The following is a 10971-nucleotide window of genomic DNA, read 5'->3' on the forward strand; positions in this document are numbered from 1 at the left end:
CAAAGGGTTGGATGATGTCTCTAGCCAAAACAGGACTGTTGATTCTTTTGGTTGTTGTTGTTGTATTACTGGTTGTTCCATGTTTGTTTGGATGTTTTTATAGTTTTGCAGAGTTCTCTCAGTTCTATCTTTATTGTAAAACAAAATGGAGGAGATGTGGGAATTGGCCCAGCTGTGACTTGAAATCAGTCAGACTTTACCCTGAAAGACCCAGGCATCAATTTGAAGCCCTGGGAATTCTTTCTTTAACTTAGGGTGAACTTGAGAGCTCCCCCAAAAGCCTTTACTGTTATTAAGTTGTCCAAATTCTGCTCCCCTATTGGTTACTTGTTTGCCCTATATGGTTATAGTTCTAGAATGTTCTACCCCCAAGTATATATACTGTTACTTCCCCTTTGTTTCAGGTCTTTGGATCCCGCCCCGGGTATTGTTCTTGACTTCTCCATGTTTGTTGTTTTTTACCCCTTTATTAAAGCTCTTTTCAGGCAACTCCACTGAGCCCTTCGTTTTCATTTTTGCCACCCTCACCCTGAAGTCAGGAAACCAGAGAGATTTGTCACAGCCACCCTCACTGCAACAACTTGGTCTACTTAGTTCCTACACACAAGTAACAGTAATTCTCCATATCTTCACTGTGCTGGTTAATACCCAACAGCAGAAAGGGCTGGTCATTGTATTACATTTAGCATTTATTATGCATCTTAAAAATAGTAAACTTCTACTTGTAATATAAAACATTCTTAAGATGGCACAAAAATTAGTTTTTGTTCATATTGTATTAATGAATTTACACCTTCTGAAACACAAGCACGTTCTGCAATGGAAAAATACTAGGCTCAGTAGGAGCTGACAAGCGCCAGACATAGCTGTGGGAGTGAGTCCCACAGTGGGCTCTGGCTAAGATATGCCAGCTATGCATTCTTATTTTATCTTCATTGTAAACTGGTGTTCACCATGACAAACACCTTTCCATTTGGCCTTGCCTGTGCTCACACCCTGCCCAGCTCTGGCCCTGCAGCAGCACTGGCTTGGTCAGCTTTCTCATCACAGCAGGAGAAACACATCACAAAATAGTTAGGGTTCCAAGGGACCCCTGGAGGCCACCTAACTCCAACCCCTTATTCAGTTTATAGCTGCATTTCAAAAATCCAGCATGATGTTTCTGACCTGCCTGAAACTGTAATTTCTCCAAGCACCTCAGGTGAACAAAATCACACGTGTGACCAAGCTAGCCTCACTTTTTCACTTGCTTTAGGAGAGGTGGATTGAAATGAACAAGTTTAGATCCTTAACATCGGCTCAGCAAATGCTCTCATAAATCAAGATGCAGAACATAGAGCATTTGCCACACCCTGAATAGCAGTAGTCATGCAAGAGGAAGAGCAGAGTGAAATCCAGGACTTGCTGAAGTCCATGGCAAGATTCCCATTTAATTTCAGGCAGGCCAGGGTTTTAATGCAGATGGTTACCATATGGTAGATTTTTAGATCAACTGACAAATGCAATTAAAGCAGAAAAGAATTTACGGTTATAATAGCTACATGAATGAACTGCATTCATATTACCAAAACCCAATATACAAAATACATGTATCTGCCAGCAACACCTATGACTACCCTCTTAAAAGTATCCATTTCACTTAGAAGAACTGAAATTCCTCTAATCCAGGAACATTCTCCCGCAAGGAAGCAGATTTTCTGTATCAGCTTGACTTCTAAGCACAGAAAGATGCCATTATTAATGTTAACATAGTAGATTTAAATATACTATCTTATTCATGACTCAGACACCTTTTCCCCATTTTTTCCTATTAATTCTAATAGAAAAGGTTCTGTTCAAATAGCAAGGATAAAAACTGGGAGTTGTTCTCGAGGTAATACAGTGGTCTCCTAAATTCAAACCAAACATCAGCTAATGCAAAAGGCCTAGAGGTAACACTACAAGCTCATGCTCAGCATCATAGTGTGCCTGTTGGATTTTTTTCCTTAACTCCTTACAAATAATTTAATAAAGGCATTGCCTCCAGACAGTTATTCTTAAATTCATGCAAGACTGAGATGAATTACTATAATTCATGCTTCTCTCAGTATGATTGTTTCAGACTGCTTGTGTATTTAGGAAGATTAATATACACTAGACACATTATTAAAATTCTTTTGTTATCCTAAGGGAGAATTGAAACACCTTTTGCTCCCATAGGCACAATCTTCATGCTGCAGATGTAAGGTTAACAGTTCTGTGAGCTACTAAGAATGAACAGAGTTGGGCAAAATGTTTTTCACCATGCTGCCCAGCAGTCCAGGACATAAATTTGAGATATGTTGTTTATTTTGAAACATATCAGTGGGTCTGTTTTTATTTTCTTCTTGGTTCCATCTAATTTTCTCACAAAGTGTGTAAAGGGACTTTCAAGCTGCTGGTCACAAACTCCATTTAACATCTCAAAGTCTTCCTTTCTAATGCAGGACAGTCACCCGTGGTGACTCCAGAATTCCATCTTCAGTAAATTATCTCATGTCCAGCTTGGCTCTGAAGCAAAGGCAGACCCTAACAGATGATTAATAAGAATGGTTTTTTAGCCACTGCTGACAAGATTCTGGCTACATAAAAAGAGGCAGGAACTACTTTGATTATACCATACCATAGAGATATCTAAGATACTTGTAGCATCAGCACTCAGAGATCTGTCCTGGCAGTCCTGGCACCAGCTGCTCCAAGAGGGATGTTGATCAACTTGCACATGAAAGGCCTTCTGTTAACTCTTTAGTGCAAAGCAGACACCACAGTACTGCTGTGCCTCCCAAATGTGGGTTAATGTTAGTTCAGCATTTCCTGCAGGCTCCTGCTTTACATTCTTCTCCCCCAAAACTATTTATAGCAGAGCTTCAGCCACACAGTGACTTGGAAAAAACTCTACATTCCTAAGCCCAGCCCAGTTCTCCATAGCAAAAACTTTAAGAAAACCTCTAATAATTTGATGGGATTGTCAACTAACAGATAGCAGCTACATTAGTGCTCTCTACTGGATAAACACATAATTACTCAAAAAAAAAATTGGACATCAGGAACCTCAGTAACTAAGAGTAAAAACTACTTGCATTTAAATGATAATGCTTGGAATATATTTATAAAATCTTATTCCACTCAGAGGAAGTTAAAACCTGACATAAGGATACAACAAAGGATGTACACAAGTCCTTGAAAACAAGACATAGCGGAAGTTGCAACTCTGATCTCTGGAGCAGGACAATTAGGAAAAAAATACAGGCAAGACTGTACAAGAATACTTGAGTCAGGGCAGTTTTAATCAGAAATATTTCTTACTTTTTTCTCAAACTATATCCATATGCACAGATTAAATTATAGCTAACAACTGTGAAATTCAATTTCAGAAATTCCTCTTCCCTCAAAAGCAGTAATGTCTTCGGAAGTCACAGCAATTTGCTTCCTCAGTCTTCATACCCTGCTAATACAGGGCAAGCTTCTACTTGGCAATCAGACTGTGGTTCACTGACTTAGTGACCTTAGTCCACTGACTCCCACATGAACAAAACCAAGTTAAAGTTTCTGTTACACCCCATCACCACCAGTGTCCATGGCTCCATCTGAATGAAGACTGCTGTAATTTACCATTCCCTCCAGCCAGCAGAGAACCACCAAGCCCTGGAGTTCAACATTATTCAGAGCCAAACATAAAATAACTAAATTGGCACTGAATTGTTAATGGTTTGAGCACCTGCAACCACAAACTGTTGCATAAAAATGAGGAGTGACTGCCCTTTGTGAGAACTTCTAAATATTGCAATTCCCTACAAATACCTGAAGCAAACCTACCCCTACACTACCCCCTTCTACATGGCCATACAGATTTCTTAGCAGTTCTTAGAAGTGTGGAAGACACAAAAAACATTTTACTCTAACTGCTACTTGCCTGAATTTTTAAATGCAGGAACTGAGACTGTACAAGTCCCTTCTTTAGGTTTTCTAATTGCATTTTTGCTACCCTATGTTTGATACATTAGGGAATTACGTTTATCACAGTAGCATTTAGAAGCTAACCAAGAAACAGTGTTAGGTGCAGCCCTGTGCTTACCTGAATGCAGTGTAGAAGATACATCTGTGTCCTGGAGAGGTCATCAGTCAGCAAGGGACATGAATGAGGTGCAGGAGGGAGAGTGGATGTGAAAAGGAAAAACACCACAACACTGCTGAAGCCATAGCAGGAAATATTTTGTAAGCATGATTTCCACCAAATTTGTTTAGAGGAGAGTAAGATAAAACAAAGCTCCCAAGTGTAAAGGGCAAAATAGGTCAAAACTACTACTAAACACAGAACTGCTGAGAAAACTCACCAAATTACAATTTTCTCTTATTTGTGATACCACAGTTTCTTTCAGCCAGGCATATTCTTGGTTGCACCACTTCAGTTTTTCATGGGGCACTTAAAGTAGGAGGATAAAGAGAATAGTCTTGCTGGGACCTACGGATCGAAGGATAATATGCATCCTAAAAAAGAATTTGGGGTTAAGGAGGTTTCAGGGACAAGACGATCTACAACCTAAATTAATGTATCTATCACACCAAATTAGTTTAATTGTCATTACCCACATCCATACCTCTTTATGTAAGAAATTGTGCATGATCCCTTAAACTGGGGAGAATACGTAAGGCAGAAAACAATTAAAAAAAATTAAACAGCTATTTCCAAAGGAGATTAAGTTAAAAAGACAAATCCCAAAATATTTAGTTTTGTGTAAAAAAAATTGCTTAAATAAAATGTAGAGAGATAGGCTGGGCATTATTATAGTTCCAATAATAAAACCACAAATCAGTCAGAATTACCTTGACCAAGTGATTGCTATACTTTGTCCCACATCTTTTCCTTATGTATATGTGACATGTGAAGATGGTATGGTTTTGCTTAAACAAAGCAAACTGCTTTTGGTCCCCAAAAGAGTAGGAAATCCACAGCTTTGCATACCCACATGCACCGAAGCTCTTGCTTACATTTCTTTCCAGCTTCTCCTTTTTAAAAATGCTCTGCTTCTTTTCTTTTCATCAGATCCTCTCTGAAGCTGAGCATTCACGCCCATTCTCAGAACATGAGCTGGAGAACGTGAAATTCATCCTGGTTTTTCCCACTCCGCAAATCCTTAGCGCCAAAGAGGACCAAATAAGCTAGAGATGAGGTGACTGGAGCTCAAAAGCAGCCTTGTCAAATAAGCAGGTAAAACCTTGCACTTGAAGTGCCTCCTGACTTGGGGCTCATTCTGTGCAATCACAACAGCAGAAATATGGACCACAATGCACAAACTCCACACTGGATTTGCTCCCAAGAAAATGAGATGCTGCAGAAATACTCTGCTTCTTGATACCCCCAATGAAAGGAAATGCTCTTTATCTACGACAACACTTAATTAAATGGAAATTTAATTAATTAAATTGTCATCTCTGAACAGAGGGTGAAGTCTAGTGGACTAACTGCATTTTTGTCCTTTCATCCCTCCACTGTAACACACTATGGGAGCAGCACTACTCTTGGAGATGCTATGCAAGATCACACTGCCGCTGCCTAGGATGCTGCTGCAGGAACTCATCCTTCTCCTGCAGAAACACTTGCAACTGCTTTAAAAACAAGCACTCCTTACATGCTTCTTTCACATCAAATCCCCAAGTGCAAAACACAGCAGACCAATCCAAAGGATGATATCATCCACCTAGTTGCTTGTTTATACCGCAGCAAATTTCCTTCCCCAAGGAATTCTCCATAGCTGCTGTTTTCACAGTCTCAGCAGCAGGAAACACCTCTTGTAGACCTGGGATGTTTAAAGCACAGCACACAAAGAGTAGCTTCTACTGGAGCCAATGCACGCACTTAGGAAAAAAAAAACACATTAAAGCTTGATCTGTCTATTCCCTTGGCAGTCGGCAGATTCAAGTTACTTAATCAAAGCAAAATTGAAACAGTTCAGGTCAAGACTAATTCTTCAATTAGCCTGAATAGGACTTGGATGAAGGGGAAGTTCCCACGATTTTCTCCTCACAGGCAGTACCAAACTTAATCTAGAGACCACATAAAGGCAGCTGTTTCTAACGCCAGAGGGAGCTGTGGGCAGCCAACTCAAGGAGACAACTTCAAACTACATATTCTAAGGGCAACCCAACCTTTCCCTTCCCTGTCACACAGTTCACCCAGTAGCACTTCAGATTATTAACTGGCCTGTTAATTGCTTGAGTTTCTCAGGTATTCCGGTAGTCAAGAAAAACAACCAAATCCAAAAGCTTTCTTTCAACTTGTAGTCTGGGGAAACTTGAGGAAAAATATAGAAGAGTTGAAAACAGCTTTTGAGAATCTTGTCTTTATTTACAGGAGGCCTGAATGTTTCTGTGCCCTAACTTCCAGGTTCAGTGAGAAAGGCTGCATTTTAACCAACTATGATGTCCTTGATTATTTCAACAAATTGAAGTAATTTCCTCTTCTTTGAAGACTGAAGTATCACCAATTGAGAAGAAAACTCAGATGAAACAATTGTATCACTGCATTGTAAATACACAGGAAATCCAGCTACTTCGTTCTCCAGATACAGCGGGACCATCAAGAGTTCTCAGATGACTTATTCTCCAGGTTTTTGTGTCAGATCCTTCAAGCTGAGATTTACAGGTAAAATATTAAAAATTAAAAACCCCCAAATCACCACTGTTATATTTTACTAGAACATCTATCTTGCCTCTCCAGTCAAACACATGAAAACCCACATACTTTGAGACACTTTTTGAGATGCATATTTTGACTTCCTTATGCAGCCCAACACATGTACAGTCATTTTGCCCCATCAATTTTTAAAAACTGATATGAAATACTATTAAAAATTTATGCCAGTTTACAAGATTCAAGCACAGGCATACTGCAAATATGGTTTCAACTGCAGTTCAGTAAAATAAACACCAGGAAAGACACAGCAAGAAAATTAATTACTTTCTTCTGGGAGGCTGAGCACTAAATATGGCAACTCTTTAGTGAACATTTGAGAAAGGGCAAGTCAGTTGAAAAATGGTAGTAATCTTGAAAGCCAAGTATTAACATATCCCTGTGTTTGACAAGGGATATGCCCTCCCTTCCAAACTGGAAAGGCTTTGCATTTCTCCAAACCACTTAAGGCTGACAACCTCCTGTTTTGTAATTTAATGCACACTGTAGGAAAACAAACAGCAAAATAGTTCACAGGCCTTGGACCAAATTTTGTAAGAACTCTGAATAAACAGAGATCCAAAATAGTCATGCAGTGTGGGAGTTTGCAGGCAGTCCCAACACGGGAAGAGATGAGAATCTCACTCCATGTTTCTGAAGGCTGATTTATTTTTTTATGATATATATTATATTAAAAGAAAACTATACTAAAAGAATAGAAGAAAGGATTTCATCAGAAGGCTAGCAAAGAAAGGAAAAAGAATGGAATGATAACAAAAGCTCGCGACTCTCAGAGTCTGAGCCAGCTGACTGTGATTGGCCAATAATTAGAAACAACCACATGAGAGCAATCAAAGATGCACCTATTACATTCCACAGAAGCAGATAATCAATGTTTACATTTTATTCCTGAGGCCTCTCAGCTCCTCAGGAGAAAAAAATCCTAAGGAAAGGAATTTTTTCATAAAACATGTCTGTGACAATGCAGCACAAAGTTAAGGACAATGGTCTATATTCACAGAGTAAAAGAAACTCATTATAAACTGGTCAGTTTTGATAGATGTTCCCATCAAGTTAAAACTCTTTCCAAGACTACCCTAAAGTGGTCTCCAAAGTGAGGTGCATGCAACCCAAGACAATCCATTTGGGTGCAAGAAAAAAGTATATTTTGCAAAATTAACAAATGAAATTTTAAATAATTTAAAAATAGTCTTTATTTCACTTTTCTCTCATAGTTTTTTAATTTCTATTCCTATGTATGTACATAATAAATTAGTATAGTAGTACATATATTATTTATAAATTAATAAATATACGTAGCGGGTGCACACTAAGAGTTTTTAGTGATATGGATGGCAATCACAAAGCTTGGAGACGACTGGCCTTGAGGATGCTGTATGATGCTACAGCTGCTTGCACAGTCACATATGCCATTGCTGAATTAATTTTTTTAATGTCAACCTGAAATATGCTCCTCAGCAGCATATTTTCCATAAGCCTACTGAGATATTTCTTCTTCAAAATATAAATGGATGTAACGATACAGTAGAAACTTCTAAAGGATCAGGCTCAGATAACACAAGGCATTGTTGACAAAGTGGTCTTTGGTGGAATAAAGTTACAGCAGTGAAATTAAAACATGTGCAACTTTTAAATTAGAATAGAGCCATGCTATCCTTTCAGCATTTGTCCCATTTCAGTTCAGTACCAGCTCTTCTCCTTCACCACCCGCTGTCCCTCTTTCCTGTGTCGTCTCTTTTGACATGTCTATTTAAGCACTTCCACACCTGATTCCTAAAAATACTATCTGCACTGGAAAACAAAAAAAAAAGGAACAAGAAACATGTATCCTGAATCCACATTCCTATCTAGAATCTTGCACATTAAGAAGATATTCCATTTTAAATAAGGAGGGTGCATATTGTATTAAAAACCATTAATCCGTGCTTCAGTCTGGGTAGTTTTGGTTGTTGTGCCTTTGATTTGGATGCTTTAATACAAGCAAAAGCAAATTCCCAGTGAGTTGTGTGTGTGCACTGTAACACAAAAGCTTGTGTGGTGAGGCAGTGCTCCACTACAACCCACAGGCAGAGCTTGTGTCAGACACAACCCAGCCAGCACCACACAATTCTCAGTTCTCTGTCTCACAGTGGTGTGGGGTCCAGTGTTTTAACAACATATTACTCATAGCTCTGAATTCAGATTTAGGTAGCCCTATGATGACTGGCTGCACAGAACATTAAAGCCTTCAAGATTGTCTATTCCAATCTCATTTATATCCTAGATCATTTGCTCACCCTTTGAAAATGTCCAATAATTTCCATTTAATTACAGCCTACTGAAGATACCAAGTGCTCCAACTCATTACATTACACTGCAGGTTGTTACCCAGGGAAATCACCCTTGTGTTAGAAACTGAGCACATTTCTTGATCACAACTCCAAGCTTCCACTCGCCATGATTTAGTAATTGCTATGCTTCATTCCCCTATATCAGAGACCAACACCACCCCAAATTCAGCAGTTAACTTTTGTTGTTATGTCACCACTTAATATTCTATTTAGTTACCCTCAAATGTTTAAGCTTTATAAACAAAAGTGGTAATGAGGCAAGACAGGAAACCCAACAAAAGAGCAAAACTCTAGGAAGGGACTGGAAGGGACCTCTGGTTTATCAGGTCTAGCTGCCTACTATTCAGATACCACTTTGCATTTAATTTCTTTCATACACATAGTTTGCTCTTCCTTCGAAGCAAGGCTCTTCCCAGAAGGCTGTTCCAGAACTAGGAACTTTGTTTCTAACCTAAATTTTATTTACAGAAAGTTTATACCCACTTGATTTTGTTTCAACACTCACCTCCCAGTGTTTTTGCCCTTTGCCTGTCACTTGTACAAAAAAGTGTTCTGACTCAATGAACAAACTTATTGCTACAGATCAACAAAATAGAAATTTAGGTTTACCCAAATTAAACTTCCAGAGCATAGAGAACATAAAATATTTAACTTTCCAAAGAAGGAAACACAGGGAAAAAAAAAAAAAAAAAAAAAAAGAAAAGTCTAGCCAGAAAGTATGATTTGTTCAGTTATTCAAAGAAGCTTCTTCTCATCCTGGATAAATGGGCTCATAGACAATGCAATCACTTGTTACAGGGGAGACTGTTCACAGTAATCCACATAAAAAAACTGTGATGCTCCACATTAAAAAACCGTAAAAAATTAACAGCACAACAGAAAGTTAATACAACTCCAGTGACCATTAAAACAACGACCAAATCACGGTCTGTCCTGGTAGAAGCAAATATGATTTTAAGACATACCACCTTTGAGCGGTACAGCTGTGTCTCTTTCATGAAAGTAAACAACAAAAACCCTAAAGCTTCTGAAACGGTCTTATGCATTTTTGTATCTTTCTATTGATTCAACTGAATAAAGTCATTAAGAATTGAGCCAAAAAGGTAAATAAAGAAACCATCCAGCATTCATTCACAAGCAACAGAAATCAAACTACCATATCTACATTTTACTCTCATGTCCAGAAGACAGTGGCATGCAACACCATAACTGTAAGCAATAATAAAGGTGCACATTTCAAAGCATGAAATAATTCTTCACTTCCACTAGGTTTACTGAAACCTTCCAAGATGGGTATCTGACTCACCAGCCTAGGACAGCTGTCATGTCAGCAAGCAGACTTACAAAAAGGTAGCCTGAATTATAAAATTTACTTTAAAAACCCCTAGCAAATGCATTGACAGAAGTCAAGGTGAAAGAAGGAAGTTATTTTCAATTTCAGACATCCATCATTTTGCACCTAAGCAGATCCAACCTGATTTGCATTATTCTCATTTCAATTTTCTATATTTAACCCCTAATTCAGAATAGGCAAAAAGGGTGTAGAAAGCCTTCTAAGAACTCATGAAATATAGTTCAACAGGTGTACAAAAGACATACTGCATATTATTTTTAGGTAGGCTGCATCATTTGTATTTTTACTGTGAGAACATAAAAACAAAACTGACCTTAATATTATGATTTCATACAGAGTAAAACCACTCACCCCTGCTTCTACTTTCTAGTAGTTTAAAATGAGCAGTAAATAGATACAGAGACAAAATATTCCCAAGGTAATGCAATGAGTAGACAGCTTTTTAGTGTGTCCTCAGTCTGGGAGAGAAAAGCCAAATTAACCTGTCTCATAAAACATTTTCAAACCAAAGCAAGCTGGCAGAGAATCCTAAAAGGAAACAAAAAACCCTCCGAGACAAAGTTAGAGAATTTCAAAGC

Source organism: Zonotrichia leucophrys, chromosome 4 (assembly GCF_028769735.1).
Source record: "Zonotrichia leucophrys gambelii isolate GWCS_2022_RI chromosome 4, RI_Zleu_2.0, whole genome shotgun sequence".
Taxonomy (NCBI): domain Eukaryota; kingdom Metazoa; phylum Chordata; class Aves; order Passeriformes; family Passerellidae; genus Zonotrichia; species Zonotrichia leucophrys.